Genomic DNA, 18,221 nt, shown 5'->3' on the forward strand with positions numbered 1-18,221 from the left:
AGTTTGCATTTAGTAGGTCTTACTATATTGTGTATGGTCTATTAGTCATTGTTATATGCTATCCAATAGTTTCAAATTTATAGCAACCCTATGCAAAACAGAATGAAATGCTACTCAGTCTCAATTATTGTTTTCTTTGAGCCCATTATTGCAGCCACTATGACAGTCCATTTTGTCAAGGGCCTTCCTCTTTTAGGATGAGCTAATACTTTACCAAGCATGATGCCCTCGTCCAAGATTCGTGTCTCCTGACAAGTCCAAAATACATCAGACGAAGCTGATAGGTGTCAGTGGTCTTGACACCAACATGAGCTTCAATCCTGGTTTGCTCCTTTTTGACCACGGAGCAGTTTTTCTCTTGAATGTCCTCAGCAATTAGCTTGAATTTGCTGTATGAGATTGCATCATTATGCAGATCAGCAAGGCCCACTTCAAAACGTGACCCCTGAGGCCCTCAGATGCTATTTTGATTCCTTGAGTCCTGCTGCCTAGTGCTTTCCCAATATTTCTAATATTGATCGTAGCTGGTGCTTTGGCATCATAACAATCTTTCTTCAGGACGAGACCAACCACTTTCTCTAAGTCCTTTTTAGCCACCTTTTATAAGGCACGTGTTCTTGCTGGCGGCCACGGTGCTGCTCAGAGAACTAAAAGGGGGCTCTGTATCTTCACAGAAGCGGACTGCTACATCTCTTTCCCACAGAGCTGCTGTCAGTTTCCAGCCATGGCAACCTTTCATTTCACAGCTGTGTGCTTAAACACGGTGCCACCAGGGATCCTTACAGAAATGGTATCTTCCTCTAAGTCGTTTTGAACAGTCTTGTTTTCATCACTAGTGAATAAGGAAAAGAAAACACACAGTACACCAGTACTTATTGGGATCTTATCACACATGAGACCCTATAGTAGACATGTTTCTAATAAACAATTTCATTAAATTCATACAACAACACTGTGAATTATTATTTCCCCACTTCCACAAGAAGAAATTAAATCTCAAGTAGGTTAAATGCTGCAGCCAAGGTTGTGCAGATAACCCTTGGGAGAAACAATAGTCACTAGATCCAGTTTGGGATTTTATTTGCATTATTCACAACGTTGCCTCTGTTGGTTCAGTCCCATACACCCCCCCACCTTCACACACACACACACACAAAATCATTATCTCTTCTGCAATGTTGAGTGGTTTGAGCAACTCATTGTTTAATATCCACTCCTTACAGTCACTGATGAGATGCACAGAAGGTAATTCTTGCTTATGAGTATCTTCCACGTTACAGAAAAACAACAAAAAACAAATGACGACTCTAGTATACTTGGGCTTGACTGCTAACGTTGCCAGTTGCCCCAGGTTTGTAGAAATTTTATATTCAATCTTATTGCTGGAAATCCTGCATACCAGGAGACTCCTCATTCCTGGATAAACAGTCACTGTGGGTCACCCTCATTCCAACAATCTACACGTGCCTGTGTGCCCTATTTTAGTGCAAGAACAAAAAGTCCTGGTGGCACAGTGGATAGTGCATGGTAGGTTGGCAGCTTGAACCCCCCAGCATCTTCAGGAGAGCACGGTGAGGCCTTCTGGTCAGGGACAGTGCTACTTTGCCCAATGGGTTTCCTTTTAGGTTGGAATAGAGGAGATGATAATCTGTGGTGGATACACATCCACTCAGTGGTGGGATTCAAATGACTTACCAACCAGTTTTCTGCTTTAATGATTTTTTAAGTGTAAAATAATACCAAAATATAGGTATTATTTCATATAAATAATACTTTTAAAGAGAACAATAAAAGAGGTACACAAAGCTAGATTATTTATCAAAGAGAGTTTAAATATTAAATAAAACCTTACAAAAACCAATAAAACTATTATTTAAGATATTCCTCTATTGCTTTTTGATTGGCATCCTCACTTGCAATATTCTTCTCTTTCATCTGAGCATCATTGGTTGTGTGACTTCACCATCCATTCACTGTCGACATAGGAGCCCATTCCTATAGGCCAATGAGATCATAGTGATTGCATTTGAAAAATTAGAAACAGGCGATTTCTCTTCTCTGAACATATTCTGTTCATCTTTGAAAAGCCCCTTTCCACTTCTGCTGAACATAGTTTCAGCTCTGTGAACACTTGCAAGAGTTGTAGAATTCAGTCATAATATTTCTTGGAAATTTGGAGCATAACAGAAAGCTGAAGCAAATGATAGAATGTCACCCTCTGGCCATGTGGCACTTTTTCTCTTTACCTTCTAAGTTTGTTTACTCAAGTAATAAACACAAGGCAATAAAATGTAGTATTTAGTAAAAAGTAGAACAAATTTTATGAAACGAAGAAATAAAAATTACATAGTTCACGTTAATTTTGTATACCTGTGGATATGAGGAATATTTCTATAGACTCTTAGAATACCTTGTTGCACAGGTGAATTTTGATAAGGAGTGAGGAATGTAAATTGGCAATTTCCCCAGCAGCCAGTTCACCTAAATGAGCAAAAAATTAGGTATCAGTTCTGCCAAGCCAGTGCAAACTGGCTGAATCCTACCATTGCACACACTCCTTTGAAATTCAGCCTCAGAAAATTTATATAAGGTCACTATGAGTCAGAATTCACTTGATAAAGGTTTTGCCATTGGGGATAACAGGTCATTCTAGTTTGAGCTCCCCACTCTCCCGAGAAGTTGTGCTTCTTTCCCAAACAGACTAAATCTCAATCTAAATGTTACTGTTTTTTTAATTTTAGATTAAAAATTCAACCTGATTGAGATACAATTTATGTGCAATAATATTAACCAGATTTAGGTATGCAACTTGGTGAAGATTCCTCCATTTTGTTTTAATTTTTTCTTGCACTTCTGGTGAGAATTGGGTGAGTAAATTAGTTTCCTTTTTTAATTGTTTTATTAGGGGCTCATACGACTCTTATCACAATCCATACATACATCAATTGTGTAAAGCACATTTGTACATTTGTTGCCTTCATCATTCTCAAAACATTTGCTCTCCACTTACGTCCTTGGCATTAGGTCCTTATTTTCCCCCTCCCCCCGGTCCCCCTCCCTTATGAGCCCTTGATAATTGATAAATTATTATTTTGTCATATTTCACTGTCCGACATCTCCCTTCACCCACTTTTCTGTTGTCTGTCCCCCAGGGAGGAGGTCACATGTAGATCCTTGTAATTGGTTCCTTCTTTTAACCTACTCTCCCTCTACCCTTCCAGTATCACCACTGACACCACTGGTCCCGAAGGGATCATCCACCCTGGATTCCCTGTGTTTCCAGTTCCTATCTGTACCAGTGTACTTCCTCTGGTCTAGCCAGACTTACAAGGTAGAATTCATATCATGATAGTGTGGGGTGGGCGGGGCGGAGGGAGGAAGCATTTAGGAACTAGAGGAAAGTTGTATTTTTTTAAATGTGCCCTAGGCATGAAACAGCTCTGGCCACAATCTAGGCATCAAGCTAGGATGAGCAAAGGGCTGCCAGTCTGCTCTGCCCCTGACTGATATAAGCACACCACCACTAATCAGGTGTCTCTTTGCCCATAGCCAGGGGAGAAAGTTGTATTTTTCATCGGTGCTACATCACACCTTGACTGGCTCATCTCCTCCCCTAGACCCCTCTGCAAGGGGATTTCCAGTGGCCGACAAATGGGCTTTGTGTCTCCATTCTGCACTCCCCACCCCCCAATTCACTATGGTAAGATTTTTTTTATTGTTGTTCAGATGATTACTTATACCTAATCCCACCGACACGTCATGATCACACAGGCTGGTGTGCTTCTTCCATGTGGGCTTTGTTGCTTCTGAGCTAGATGGCTGCTTGTTTACCTTCAAGCCTTTAAGACCCCAGACACTATATCTTTTTGATAGCCGGGCACCATCAGCTTTCTTCGCCACGCTTGTATATGCACCCATTTGTCCTCAGCCATCATATAATGGAGGTGTGCATGCAATGATATGCTTTTTTGTTCTTTGATGCCTGATAACTGATCCCTTCGGGACCACTCGATCACACAGGCTGGTGTGTTCTTCCATGTGGGCTTTGTTGCTTCTGAGCTAGATGACTACTTGTTTACCCTCAAATGTTTAAGACCCCAGACACTATATCTTTTGATAGCTGGGCACCATCAGCTTTCTTCACCACATTTGCTTATTCACCCACTTTGCCTTCAGCGGTTGTGTTGGGAAGGTGAGCATCATAGAATGCCAATTTCATAGAAGAAAGTATTCTTCAATTGCAGGAGTACTTGACTGTAGGCCCAATGTCCTTCTGCCATCTTAATACTATACCCTAATACCAATAGGCACATAGATCTATTTCTCCATCCTCATATGTAAATATATTTGCATAAATACATGTCTTTATCTATACCTCTATAAATGCCCTTTGCCTCCCAGTTCTTTTATCTATTTCCCTTGACTTTCCTCCTGTCCCACTATCATGCTCAGTCCCCACCAGGGTTTCAGCAATACCTCTTTGTTACATTAGCCTTGATCACGTCCTACCAGGCCTTCCACTCCCACCTCACCACTCATTTGGATCATTTGTTGTTCCCTTGTCCCTGGGTTTGTTAACACCACTTCTTTTCCTCCCACCTCCCCATATCCCATGTCCCTCCAGAACTGTTCCCAATGTTTTCTCCTCCAGATTGTTCATCCAGCCTATCTTATTTAGACAGACCCATGGAGATAATAACATGCACAAAAACAAGACAGAGCAAAATCAAGCAATAATATACAACAAAATAACAACAACAACAAACCACTGACAAAGAACCAAACAAAACACAACAAGAAAGAAAATCTTGTAGTTAGATTAAGGATCATTTGTTGGCCTTTAGGAGTGTTTTCCAGTCCAGTCTGTTGGGGCCCCATGCCCTGGCCCCAAAGTCCACTTTCAGCATTCCCTGGGGACCTCGCCGCTTCATTTCCTTGCTGTTATGCTGCACTCCCCCAGTGCTTTGCCTCGGTGTGGATGGATCTGGTCAGAGAAATTCCCACATTGTATCTCAGGTGCTGTCCCTTGCAGGGTAATGGGTAAGTGAGGGGCATCATGTCTCATAGTGGGGCTGGCCATGTGGTCCTCTCTGTGGAGTAGCTGCTCTAATTGAGGTTATTATCCTCAAGGCCTGTTGGGCCATGCTGTGCTTCACTCTCCTACTCCCCCTTAATATGCTTCCTTGTGCTCTGATCAGCTATATCCCTGTCTCGGGGCTGCAGATTCAATGCCATCCTTCGAAATAAATTCTTCTGGGAGAGGGGCAGGCATCCACTTAGTAATTGGTACTGGAGCCAGCCCCCCAGACCTCTCAAGTGTTTCCTCACATAGTTGTGTTCCCACAATGCGTCATCTTGCACTCCATTTCCACCAGGGTTGGGGTCAGGTGTGCCTTAATCCTCCAAGCATTATCCATGCTTTCCAACACTAAAGAGGTCTGTGCAGCAGATTTTCCCAATGCAATCCATCTTTCGAACTCTTGACTGCTGCTTCCATGAGCCTTGTGGATCCAAACAAGACAAAAGCCTGCACAACTTCAGCCTTCACTCCATTTATAATGGTCAAGTTGTGAGGATTTCAGTCTTCTTGACATTGAGCTGTAGTCCATACTGAAGGCTGCAATCCTTGTTCTTTATCAGCAAGGGCTTCAAGAAAGGCAGCATCATCTGCATATTGCAGGATGTTAATAAGCCTTTCTGTAATCCTCATACACCATTCAGAAGAACCACAGATATAAAGAAATGAAAATACACCCGACCTCTTGTTGTCCCAGGTGCAAGTACGTGCTAATTCTGCTGTGGTCAGTCAGCAGTCATACTACTTTTCTTGTTCAATTCTCAAATGTCATTTGTGTCATTTTTTGCCCCTATATTTTCTGTCTTAGACAAGACTACTGGTATAACATTGTGGAATGCATGCAACTTAGAGAGAGACCTATTCATATCCCCTGGCTCCGCAGCCTTCTTCCCTCACTGCAATCCCAAGAAAGCAGAGGTGAGGGAAAGCACATCCCTTCAGGGCTCCCAGAGGCGTTGCCTGAAGCAGCCCAGTATAATAGCAAAACATATTTGAAGCTGCATATTATACCCTAAAAATTCATGTGGAATTTACTTTCTGTATCTTATTATATGCATGTTTGTTTTTTCATAAAACAATGTCCTTCAATTTCCAAGTAAATTTGGTTCTCCAAGAAGACATTTGTCCCTAGGTTTTTGTTTTGTTTTACATTTGGCATGATGTTTCATGCCCCTAACATGCACACACTTGGGTCTACGAATTACAAAAGCCATTTTCCCATTGAATTCTCACAATCAGTAGATGTTGAACTCACCATGACTCTGAAAAGTTATGATATATGCCCAAAGTCTTATGATGAAGAAATGTTTAAGACTCAAGACTTGCTTGGTGTACTGGATGTACAGTTATTTGCCTTGCCCTTCGGTCTATAAAAGACAATCCCTGGTGGCACAGTGCTTATGAATGTGGCTGTTAACTGAATGTTGGTAGTTCACACCCACAAGATGCTGCTACAAAGAAGTAAGGCATGGGAATTTACATCCAAAAAGAATGAGCCTTTGCTGTTAGGTAGGACAGAGGTTTATAAGGCTGCAAAATTTTATGGCCATATCTTTCTCCCTAAGAGCTACTATTGGGTTCAAAGCACCAGACTTACATGTAACAGTGAAACTCTTTAGATCATAGCCTTTGAAATCAAAGGGGGGTAGTTCTGCTTCATCATGTAGGATGGCTATGTGTCAGAACCAATTGGACAATAACTAGTTTTTGTTGTTGAGAGAAATGAAATGGTCCTTCATGTGCATGCTTCCCTGAATTTTGAGGGCTACGGTTTGCATTTTTTGTTTGTTTGTCTGTTTCGTTCTTACTATACACTTTTGGAAAAATGTAAATGGCAGATTTGGAAGCGGACATGGAATAAGGAATATCACTGAAAGCCCTACTCAGAGAGGGCCCTAATGTGCAGCACATTCAGCTCTTGTTTGAACAAGATGTATTTTCTCATACGAAACATATTCCATTGAAAATATAGAGGAACATCATTGGATTTCATTTTAATGAAATCTCATCCACATTCATTATCAATGTAAACACGATCTAGTCACATAATGCCTCTGCTCTACAGTCAACCTCATCTCCGATGAAAGGATAGTCATTTCTACCACAAGGTCGCCAGACTTGAGAGAGATGAATTATCTAGAGGACTGCTTAGTGCAATAAAAGTTGTTCAGTAAGTAGTATTTGCTTCAACTGCCATAGACTATTGTCAGATGCACTTGTTTTGATCGGTGTTTAAAAATTCAAATCCAGGGATAGATTAAGTCAAGTAAGTAAAAACACTGTGTTATCTTATAACCGATTTAATGATCAGTTAATTCTGCTGCACACTGTTGGCAAAGACTAGCCCTTTGGAAGATGGCAGGGTCACGTGTTTGCCGTGCTGTTGCAGCTACAGCTAACCCTGTCTCAGGTTCTGTGGCTGGTTTGGGAGAGCTTTCAAAATGAAAACTCAGAAAGAGACACGTGACTCTCAGTGATGTACTTGCATTTAATATTTTTGTGCTACCAGTGCTTATAGGCTCCTTAGGACAGAGTAGTTATTTCATTTCCTCAGACCTATGTAAAAGCAACTTGAATTTGCTTGCATTGCATCTTGGGGTCATACGTCAACAATGAACTGTGTGTAAGAAATTTTTGCTTCAAAGTAAGTCAACTTTTGACCAGTTGAGTTCTTCTACTAGGTAGGTAGTTTCTGTTGTGTTAGAGGCAAATAAATTATCTCCAATCTAGGTAGTACTCTAACGTGGGTCAGGCTTGGATTTGCAAACAGCCACTCCTCTTGAGTGAAAGGAAAACCCAGAGATTCTGAAGCCAAAGCACAGGATTTACCCTATTGAAGAGGGACCATATGCCTATAAAGGAGCCCAGGTGGCACAGTGGGTAAGCACTGGGCTACCAGCTGAGAAAGCTCAACGTCTTCAGTGTCTCTGAGGGAGCGAGTTGTGGCAATGCGCTTCCATAAAGATTGACAGCCTCTGAAACGCAGGGGAGCAGTTGCACTCTGCTTTGTAGCGTTGCTGTTGGAATGGACTCCAAAGCAGTAGGGTTGCTTTTGGTTTGGGCATTTAGCCTAGTAGGATGGTACAAGTTGTTGTTTCCAGCAATAACCTCAGCAGACGCTGGGGTATGATAGAAATGCAAAGTCTTGGGGCTTACCCAAATATACTAGGAGCTCTAGTTAGTAGCACAGTGGTTAAGGACTGGCTTGCTAACCAACAGGTGGGAAATTCAAACCGTGAAGTGGGAGGAAAGACCTAGTGACCTTCCCAGACAAAATTTCCGCCTAGGAAATCCTGTGAGATAGTACAACTCTGTCCTCCAGCATCGCGATGAGTTGGGAGTAATCGAGGGCACACAAACACACTCTGCCATGGGAAACTCTGGGATGTGGGAGAAATCAGCGTTTTGACAAGCCCTCTAGGTGATTTTGATGCATGCTACATTGGATCTAATATTGTACCTTTGTGTATGTATGTGTGTACCATGTGTGCATATGCCCCAATGCTTTAACATATATATATATATATATATATATATATATATATATAATTTATTTAGCAGAGACAGACATCATAGCAGATCTACAGCTATGTAGTCAATCAGATGTAGTGTATATACTTGTGTATAAGCTGAGTTTTTCAGCTCATTTTTATTGTAGCTTTTGTTTTAAAATTAGGTGCCTCGGCTCATATTCAGGTCGGCCTATACTCAAGTATATACGGTAGGTATACTCACTACTATTGATTTGCTTGCAACCCATGGCAACCCTATTGGCTATAGAATAGTGGTTCTCAATCTGTGACCCCTTTGGGGGGGGGTCAAATGACCCTTTCAAGTTGTTGCCCAATTTATACCAGTAGCAATGTTACAGTTATGAAGTTGCAACAAAAGTAATTTTATGGTTGGTGGGTCACTACAACATGAGGAACTGTATTAAAGGGTCACAGAATTAGGAAAGTTGAGAATGACTGCCCCTATGCAGTTTCTGTGACTCCAGAATTTTATGAAGGCATAGTGGATCACTTTCATGTCACTGAGTGGGCTGCTGGGTTTGAACCATTAACTTTTAAAGATAGTAACCCAATACTTAAGTCACTGTACAACCAAAGTGCCAATAGAGGACTATCACAGACATGTACTAGAATGTAGTATATAGCATATCTCACTTTTGTGATCATTGAGTCAATGCTGATTTATAGCAACCACCTGTAGGTTTCTAAGACTAGCTGTTGTGGGAGTAGAAATTCCAGTCTTTCTCCTGAGGAGCTGCTGGTGGCTTTGAACTGCCGACCGTGTAGTTCGTAGCCCAATGCACACCACTAGGGCTCCACAGTAAAATATATAGGGTAGCATATAATATTTTAGAACATGATAAAAATGATGTTGTGTAAAGATTTTAAATTATCACCAGAGTAGGACAGACATGGTTTTATGAGGAATTGATAATGCAGCTCTAATTTGAAATCTAGTTACCACTTCGACAGGAAGATCCTACACTGTGGTACACAGAACTTGATGTTGTTTGGTGTCATCAAGTTGGCTTCAACCCACATTGCCTGGTCCTGTGCCATCATCATAATTGTTCCTATGCCTGAGCATAGGCTGCAGCTTCTGTGTCCACCTGAAGAAATATAACTTATGAGCCTCTAAACAAATGGATTGGCACAATAGTGGTTGTTGCCTGGCAGAGTGGTTTACCTTTGTCCAAGAGAACTTGCTGTGCTGATAGAAAAGTCCTATGTCTACCCAACAGGGCAGCCTCTAGCTGATATGTCTATTAAACACTTGAAGTGGGCCTCGGGAGACTAAGTAAATACAAGTTTGACTTTAATTTAAGCTTAAGTGGTGACTACCAGACTGGCTTTTTCTAATGACCCCAATTACAAAGCTGCCTACAAAAAGGACAACCAAGAGCCGCTTTTATTCACTCCCAACACAGGGAGAGCAGTCTGTAGGTTGCAATAAAACACTTCCTTTTTCAAGCTTTAGAATGCCTTATTGCAACACTGTCTGGGAAACGCTTTCCTTTTGAGCCAGCCTTGCCTGGGAAGTTTACGATGACAGAATGATTTAAACAGCACAGTGAGTTTAGCCCCTCAGGTCAGAAGGCTGGGTTATTGCTCCGCTTTGGCCTTAATGAACAGGTGCTCTCTAACAGGTGTTCCTTGGTACATCGGTTCCAATGTGCTCAACCCCTGACCCACACCCACGCTCCAACAAACACACACACACACACACACAATATCACAGGCAAAGCAAAGCAAAACAAAAAAATGTTTGTCAGCTCTACCTCTATTGACCTTGGTCATATTGTCCTTAAAGGTTTGTAGGCTCTTTGCAAAGCAGTTGAGGATGGAAGTCTGAGACCCATGTTGCTTCCTATTTCTATAGCAACACAGGTGTGGTTTGTATCAGGCATTTCTTCCCTTAGCGGAAAACCTGGCCAGTGAGTGTGGTCCCCTACCTCGCCATGTGAATAGAGGAAGTGCTTTGAAGTTCATTATGAGCAATTGGTGCCTATATTCATTGAAATGTCAGAGATACAAATATCAGGTAATCTCATCTGTGCCCTATATTTGAGGCTCAGTGAACTCTTGAAAGAGGTAGATTTAGCAAAACAAAACATAAGCATTGCATAACATAACAAAACAAAGCACTGTTAAAGGTTGGATCCTGACTCATAGTAACCCCACTGAACTGAGTAGAATTGCCCCTTTAGGGTTTCTGACTTCATAAATCTTTATGGGAGCAGAGGGATGCTTCATGCGGCCACAGAGTGGCTGGCGAATTGCAACCATGAACTGTGTGGCTACTAGCACAAGATGTAACCCACGACAAAACCAAACTAAACAAACAAAAAACAAAAACAAACTCACTGCCATTGAGTTAATTCCAATTCACAGTGACCCTATAGGGCCTTAGTGGTAATCCTGGAAGTTAGAAATGAGTCAAGTTTAAAATAAAAAGCTTGGACACAAGCATACTTTTTTTAAATAAATTACAAAACTGTTGGATATCATAAATTTCATACTGTGCTTATCTCAAGAAACATTAGGCTATAGAAACACCTGTTAACTGTGTCACAGTGAATTTGATAATTGCCTTTGGTGGAACATTTTTCTCACCACTATTCTTTTTGTATAATTTTTTAAGAGCTTAAGACTCAGAAGAATTTTTGAAAAGAGTAAAATAAGTCCCTGTACATCATTCCCCCAGGGCCCTCCTAACAGGTATCTTACCAAACTGATAAGAAAACTCATGAACTACATGCCAATACAATTATTTCTAAAAACAAACTGGCACTATCTAGCTTATTCTGACCCACTCATAAGAACTCGGTCGGATAGCGTACAAATGCATTCTCCTAGGTTTCTGAGACTTTAGTTCTTTACAGGAGTAGAGAACATCCTCTGTCTCCCAAGGATCCGGTGTTTATTTCAAAGTGTTAACCTTGCAGGTAGCAGCCCAGTGTGTACCTACTACACTACCAGGACTCCACGGGCACCTTCTATAACAGTAACATCCTGACAAAAACAGGGGATTGATGCTTGTGTGAAACCTTCTTCAGATTTCACCAAATTTACCTATAGTAAAAATATATGTGTGTGTCTATATATATATATAGTTATATGAAATGTTATGATATGTATATTTAAGTAGTCATAATCACAATCAAGATACAGAGCTGTTCTACTACCATAAATACATTCCTTCATGTTAAGCATTACTAGCTTGGAATTCTACATAAATGGGTTCTTAAAGTATATAACCATTGACAAAAATTTTCACTCTTCATCTTGCACTCAAATAATTGCTTTTATAACTAATTTGATGAGTCACATTTGATGCCATTTGAATTTATTTCTATATGATATTCTGAACAATTATTAATATTAGGAATAAGCTTTGAGACACATTTCTGTGGACTAAAATATCAGAAAGATGTTTACTTGTGTTTTGTTATCTATGCCATGGTTTTTGATTTTGGGGACCATAAGGAACTATGGCCAGCCTTGACTGGGAAGAATGGGAATTCCAGAACACTTCTGTACATGGACCAATGGGGAAGTTGTGTGAATAGAACAAAGGGATGATGCGTGGTTTAAAATGAGTAAAGGTGCGTGTCAGGGTTGTATCCTCTCACCATACTTATTCCAACCCTATGCTGAGCACATAAATAGAAAAGCTAGTTTACATGAAGAAGAACGTGGCATCGGGATTGGAGGAAGGCTTGTGAACAAACTGTAATGTGCAAATGATGCAACCTTGTTTTTGGAAAGTGAGGAGGACTTGAAGTACTTGCTGATGAAGATCAAGGACTTCAGCCTTCTGTGTGACTTACTATTCAATGTAAAGAAAACCAAAATCCTCCCATCTGGACCAATATGTGACATCATGATAAATGGAGAAAAAGGTGAAGTTGTGAAGGATTTCATCTTCTTTGGATCCATCATCATAGAAGCCGTAAGGACACATTGCATTCAGTAAATGGGCTGCAAAAGGCCGCTGAAGAGTATTGAAGAGCAAGGATGTTGCTTTGAAGAGTAAGGGGTCCCTGACCCAAACCATAGTATTTTCAGTTGCCTCATATGCATGTGAACGTTGGACATTGTATATAGAAGACTGAATAAAAATTGAGAAGAAAAAGAAAAGGAGATGAATTTTGAAAGTACCATGGACTGCTAAAAGGGCAAACCCAAACCAAAGTGCTCCTTGGAAGCAAGGATGGCAAGACGTGCCTTGACATCCTTGGGACATATTGTCTGCCGACAGTGACAAGTCCTTGGGGAAGGGCATCATGCTTGGTAAACTGGAGGATCGGTGAAAAAGATGAGAGCACCCTGGGCTCAAATGTGCGAAAACTTGTAAGGAGACTGTAGGCCCGGTGTTTCTTTCTGTGAACAAAGGTTCACTATGATTGGGACCACACTGGAGAGCGTATATTAGAACGTGCGACCTTTGCTAGATACAGGTCATACAGTGTGTCTTTCTGGATCATGCCTTTGGCGTCGTATGAAATAACTTTTATGGAGGCCGTATGGGGGAAGTGGCAGGTGGGAAAGCAGGAGCGGGAACCGCAGAGAATCTGTTCCTGCGAGCAGCTGGAGCGGGAGCCACTGGTGAACCTGAAAAGGCAGCTGGAAAACTGAAAACTATGACTGTTTGCTCCAGCCAGGGAAGGGAAAGTTCCAGTCGCAGAGCTGAGAAGTGATAAGCTGCAGCAGAAGCAGAAGACTTCCCTAGAAAGCCTCCACAGGTCTCCAAGTTTGGCTTTGCCAAACTCCAAAGTTCAGGAGCCAGACAAGCAGGAAGGCATCAGCCATGTGCATCAAACTCGGATCAAATAAGTCTAAAGAAACAGCTCAAACTCTTGCTCCCCAAACCCTTTGAGAAGCAACAGCTTTGAATGAAGATGAAAATCATGAACCAAAGGCAGTGCCACCAGAAGCAGAGTTGAGGTGAAGCATATGGGAAGGGACACACCAACAGCAGCTGGACCTAACAAAGGAGAGTGTGGGGTGTCTGAGAACCAGAAGTGAAACATAAAGTCTCCTCTTGGAAATGTCCATGACCAAGACAATTAAAATGATGTGCGTTAGGATTGGGGTGGTGTGTGTGTGTAAGCTTACAAGGAACAGGTTCCTTTTTTAATGAATCGCATCAGACTATTTTTGGAGCCATTTTTTGTTTTATTACCTTTTTAAAATTGAAGATTGAGTGGAGCTAAAATAAATGAGTGTTTGAAATTAGAGGTAATTTATGTTTCTTCCACAGATGTCAAGACATTTGCTAATTTTGTAGTTTTATATGATTTGCTCCCAATTGTTACAGACAATAAAGAAATAAGAAATGGTACCTTTTAAGAATTGAAGAGACACATCTAATATCACATAATGAGGGCAGCAAAAATTATTGCCTATATCAACTGGTTCAAAATACAGGCAATTCCCCTCGAACTCAACTCCTTCCTATAAATTGCCTGTCTCTCAAGGACAGCCTTATTGAAAGGGAGTATTATATTGGGATGAAAAATGTTACTGGATTACTGACTGAAAGGAAATTTAGATGAAATTAAATACAGCACTCCCCCTTGTGGGCATTTGTTTCGAGTCATAGTAGTTTATGCATTTCTATAAAGAGGTACAGATACTTAGCTCTTTAAAAATCATATTTTTTGACATTTTATGTAAACTGTTGAATACTAGGCATGGCTCACTTCACCTTAATGGATCTTGCCTTAACCTAAGCAGTCTTAAAATACAATCACCATGAAGTACCAAAGTGCATCAGTATTTTGAAGGTGCTTCCCTTGCTTTTTGTTGTTAGCTAGTTTGGAATGCATATCCAGCTGAGCTTGAGGAAGTGGTTTCTTTTAAAATAAAGAACACCACCCAAACATTTAAATGTACATATTGCTTAACATTTTGGCTGTTTTTATTTTTATTTATTTTTAAAATGATTTTATTAGGGCTCATACATATTGTGTCAAGCACATTTGTACATTTGTTGCCCTCATCATTCTCAAAACATTTTCCCTCCCTCCCCACTCTCCCCTTGCTCATGAACCCTTTATCATTTATAAATTATTATTATTTTGTCATATCTTACACTGTCAGATATCTCCCTTCACCCAGTTTTCTGTTGTCTGACCCCCAGGGAGGAGGTTATATGTAGATCCTTGTAATCAGTTCCCCCTTTCTACCCCACCTCCCATTCACCTTCTCAGTATCGCCACTCTCACCACTGGTCCTTAGGGGTTCATCTGGATTCCCTGTGTTTCCAGTTCCTATCTGTACTAGTGTACATGCTCTGGTCTTAAAGGCTTGAAGGTAAACAAGTGGCCATCTAGCTCAGAAGCAACAAAGCCTACATGGAGAAGTACACCAGCCCGCGTGATCATGGGGTTTCAAAGGGGGAGTGCAGATTGGGGACCCAATGTCCATCTGTAGGCAACTGAATATCCCCTTACAGAAGGGTCACGGGGAGGAGAAAAGTCAGGGTGCAGTGTAGAAATGATGAAACATACAACTTTCCTCTAGTTCTTAAATATTCCCCACTCTCCCCCACCATCATGATCCCAATTCTACCTTATAAAACTGGTTAGACCAGCACATGTTTTTATTTTTCAATAGGTATGAACACCCCCAAAAGAAATTAATATTATGTGGAGACAGGAATGAGAAGATGCACTTTCTGTACATTGTCAAAGCACCTAGGTTATTAATTTGTGAAAACCAATTTGATTTGAACTTACTTATAGGAGTTCTTACTAATAGAATACTGGAGCACATTTTCAATGTATATGTGATGACCAATGGCCTTCTCAAAAGCACATTTGGATACTGAACATACAGGGAAACAAAATGCATCTTGAAGCATTTTATGGAATTTCTGACCATGATGTTCTTTGTTCTGTGTCTTGTATTTAGAGTGATATTCTGTCTTTCTCTTGTATGTTTGTATTGTATATGGACATTTTTTTCTGAATATGACTGTTAAGTAAATCTCTAAAAGCATAGACAAAACATAAAAAACTATATATTCATTCTCTGAAAATTTTCACAATGTTAAATTTGGAGGGAGCTTCGGGTTTTATTGGTGGTAACTGCTCTCTGAGTTATTTTATTAAGTAATAACTCCTGAGAAGCAGTCTGACTGTTGTAGTTGTATATGCCTAATATTTTGTTTACTTGCATTTAAGTTTAGAGTAAATCCCAAGAAAACAATGGAAATTTTTATAGAACTATTAGTTCTTACCTATGTGTTTTAATTATATCATGATATATGAATTTAACTTATTTCATTTCACTGTTTATATTAATAATAATATCCCTTTCCTAATATTCTATTCTTGGCCCAAATGAAATTTTTTACTTCAGGCCAAGATGGGAGAGTGAAATGACAGACATGAATATCTTTACTGAAATACCAATAAATTTTCAAGCTCAAACAAAAATAATTGTTTTCTAAAACTATGATATGAAGATCTTCCCTGATGTGTTCTAAATGCTGGATAGTTTGTATTTTAAATGTAGAGCAATTTTTTACTGAATTTTTATGTTTCTAGATTTACGTTGAGATTAATTTTTGCCTATGAATGTCTATGGGAGTCAAAATATGCTTCATACATTTATGGGTTTTGAATGGTGCAAAGAGGGGAGAAAATATTTCCAGGGAAGTGAGTTGGGTAAGCAAGGCCAGAAAAAACATGTTCTCCATCCTCAATATAAATTCATGCCCACTACCATCAAGTTGTTTCCAACTATAGCAAACATACAGAGCTCTGTAGAAACTAATCCCTAGAGTTTCTGAGACTTCCTAATCTTTGTGGGACCAAGCAGTCTCACTTTTCTCTTGAAGATCCAGTGGTGGGTTTGCAAAGCTTACCCTTGGGTTAGCAACTTAATGCTTAGTTCATGATGCCATTTAGAGCTCTTTTAATTTGCATTGGGCCATGCACAATGTTTAGCAAGTGCTGCAGCAAAACGGGAGCTTGTTTGTCAAATTGTGCATTTGACAGATGTTCACAGAACACCAAGCTGTAGGAAAAGCAAGAGAATCAACTCTATGCATGACAGGCTCAAAGGAACTCCTCAATTGCTTGACTTTCAGTTTGAACCCAGCAGAATAAATTTAAGTCCCACCCCAGTCTTCGGATATCACCAATAACTCATGAGATAAAAGAGTATTAAAAACACAAAATACTTCTTCACAAAGGGGGGGGGGATTGTTTGAAACTTTGAAACATGAAATAGAATTAAAACAACCAAAAGAATTGAAGGTCCCCCAAAGGCCTCCTAAAATGCATCCTCATTTGTAAAACTGGAATGGGAGTCAAAGGTTGACAAAGGAAGTTTTGCTGGACACTGTTGGATTGTGTTAGGTAGAAACAGGGATGTCTGAGAAAGTAAACAAATAACTCATCTTCACAGAAAAGATGTCAGTCAGTAAGAATGTAGAGAATGGAGACATTGTGTGTTATCAGCTGCCTCTGTGTGAAATTGTGAGGCTCGGTGAAGGCTTACAGAGTTCATGCCTTTAGCACTGTGAGAAACTGCCATCATATGAACTAACCTTTGTCACTCCCTAACACAAATTTCCTGCAAGCCATTCATCTAAAATGTCACTAAAGATCTGTGTGAAGATAACTACAAAGGAGAAAGTGAATAGGAGCAATAAATATTAATCAAAGACCACTCACCCTTTCCCCATCCCCTCCTCAAATTACCCTGATATTTCCAGGTATACTGCCAAGAACTGGACAATATGTACAGCTGGATGAACTCGTCTCCATTAAGGATCTCAAAGACAAAATACAAGAGTCCGTAAAAAGGGGGAGGCAAGAACTATGGCAAAAAAAATGAAAGATTGCAGAACACAGTAGAGAAATGGAATACAATTATTAATTAGCAAAATTAATATCAGAAGTTAAAGGTGAAATTTGAAGCAGCATAAAGGAGGGAATTAGCATTACTGAAGATACATGGCACAGGTTTGAAAGAATCAATAAAGTGGAAGGAAATAAAATAAAATTAAATAATAAAAGAAAATATCATTCCACAAATGCATAAATATAGATACTGGATTCAAACCACACACACACACACATATCCCTCAGTGGGATAAACAGTTTGTACTCAGCTACTAACTCATAGGTAAGTGGTTCAAAATCAACTAGTGATGCTGCCAAAGAAAGGCCAGGAATTGCTTCCATCAGTTCACAATCATTGTAAATCTTATAGCGCACATTTCTACTTTGTAACATATGGGATCAACATGATTTAGAATTAACTTGATGACAGGTTGATTCTAAATATTTATAGTTACATATCAAAAGAGATCTAACGTAACATTTCCTATTTCTGTGAAACGAATTTTCTCAAATTATTCTTGCTAAACAAGCAATACAAATTAATTTTTCTTACAATTTATACATATTGGGTTCAGCAAAAGGTTTTAGCTCAGGGTTTCTCACGTTCTTGTTTTTAAAATGTTAAATTTATCTGGGCTGCAGTCATCTGAAGCCTTGAAAGGGGTAGCAAGTCTTCCTGCCAAGGTAACTCCCTTGCATGGCTGGAAGACTGATTGATGTTGGTTGTTGTTGAGATGCTCAATTACTTGTCATAAGGTCCACTCTGTGAAC

General features: G+C 40.0%; 1 non-coding gene and 1 pseudogene across 1 annotated transcript; one reads left to right on the forward strand and one right to left on the reverse strand.

The window, feature by feature from the left end:
• Positions 1-3,414: 3,414 nt before the first annotated feature.
• On the reverse strand, positions 3,415-3,558 carry LOC142435465 (small nucleolar RNA SNORA48). The gene has a single exon (XR_012781515.1). It is a non-coding gene; the product is annotated as a small nucleolar RNA SNORA48 (small nucleolar RNA).
• A 9,557-nt stretch (positions 3,559-13,115) lies between these two features.
• Positions 13,116-13,662, forward strand: LOC142433819 (PEST proteolytic signal-containing nuclear protein pseudogene; annotated as a pseudogene).
• The last annotated feature ends 4,559 nt before the right edge of the window (positions 13,663-18,221 follow it).

The sequence above is a fragment of the Tenrec ecaudatus genome, chromosome X (genome assembly GCF_050624435.1).
Source record: "Tenrec ecaudatus isolate mTenEca1 chromosome X, mTenEca1.hap1, whole genome shotgun sequence".
In the NCBI taxonomy this organism is placed as follows: Eukaryota; Metazoa; Chordata; class Mammalia; order Afrosoricida; family Tenrecidae; genus Tenrec; species Tenrec ecaudatus.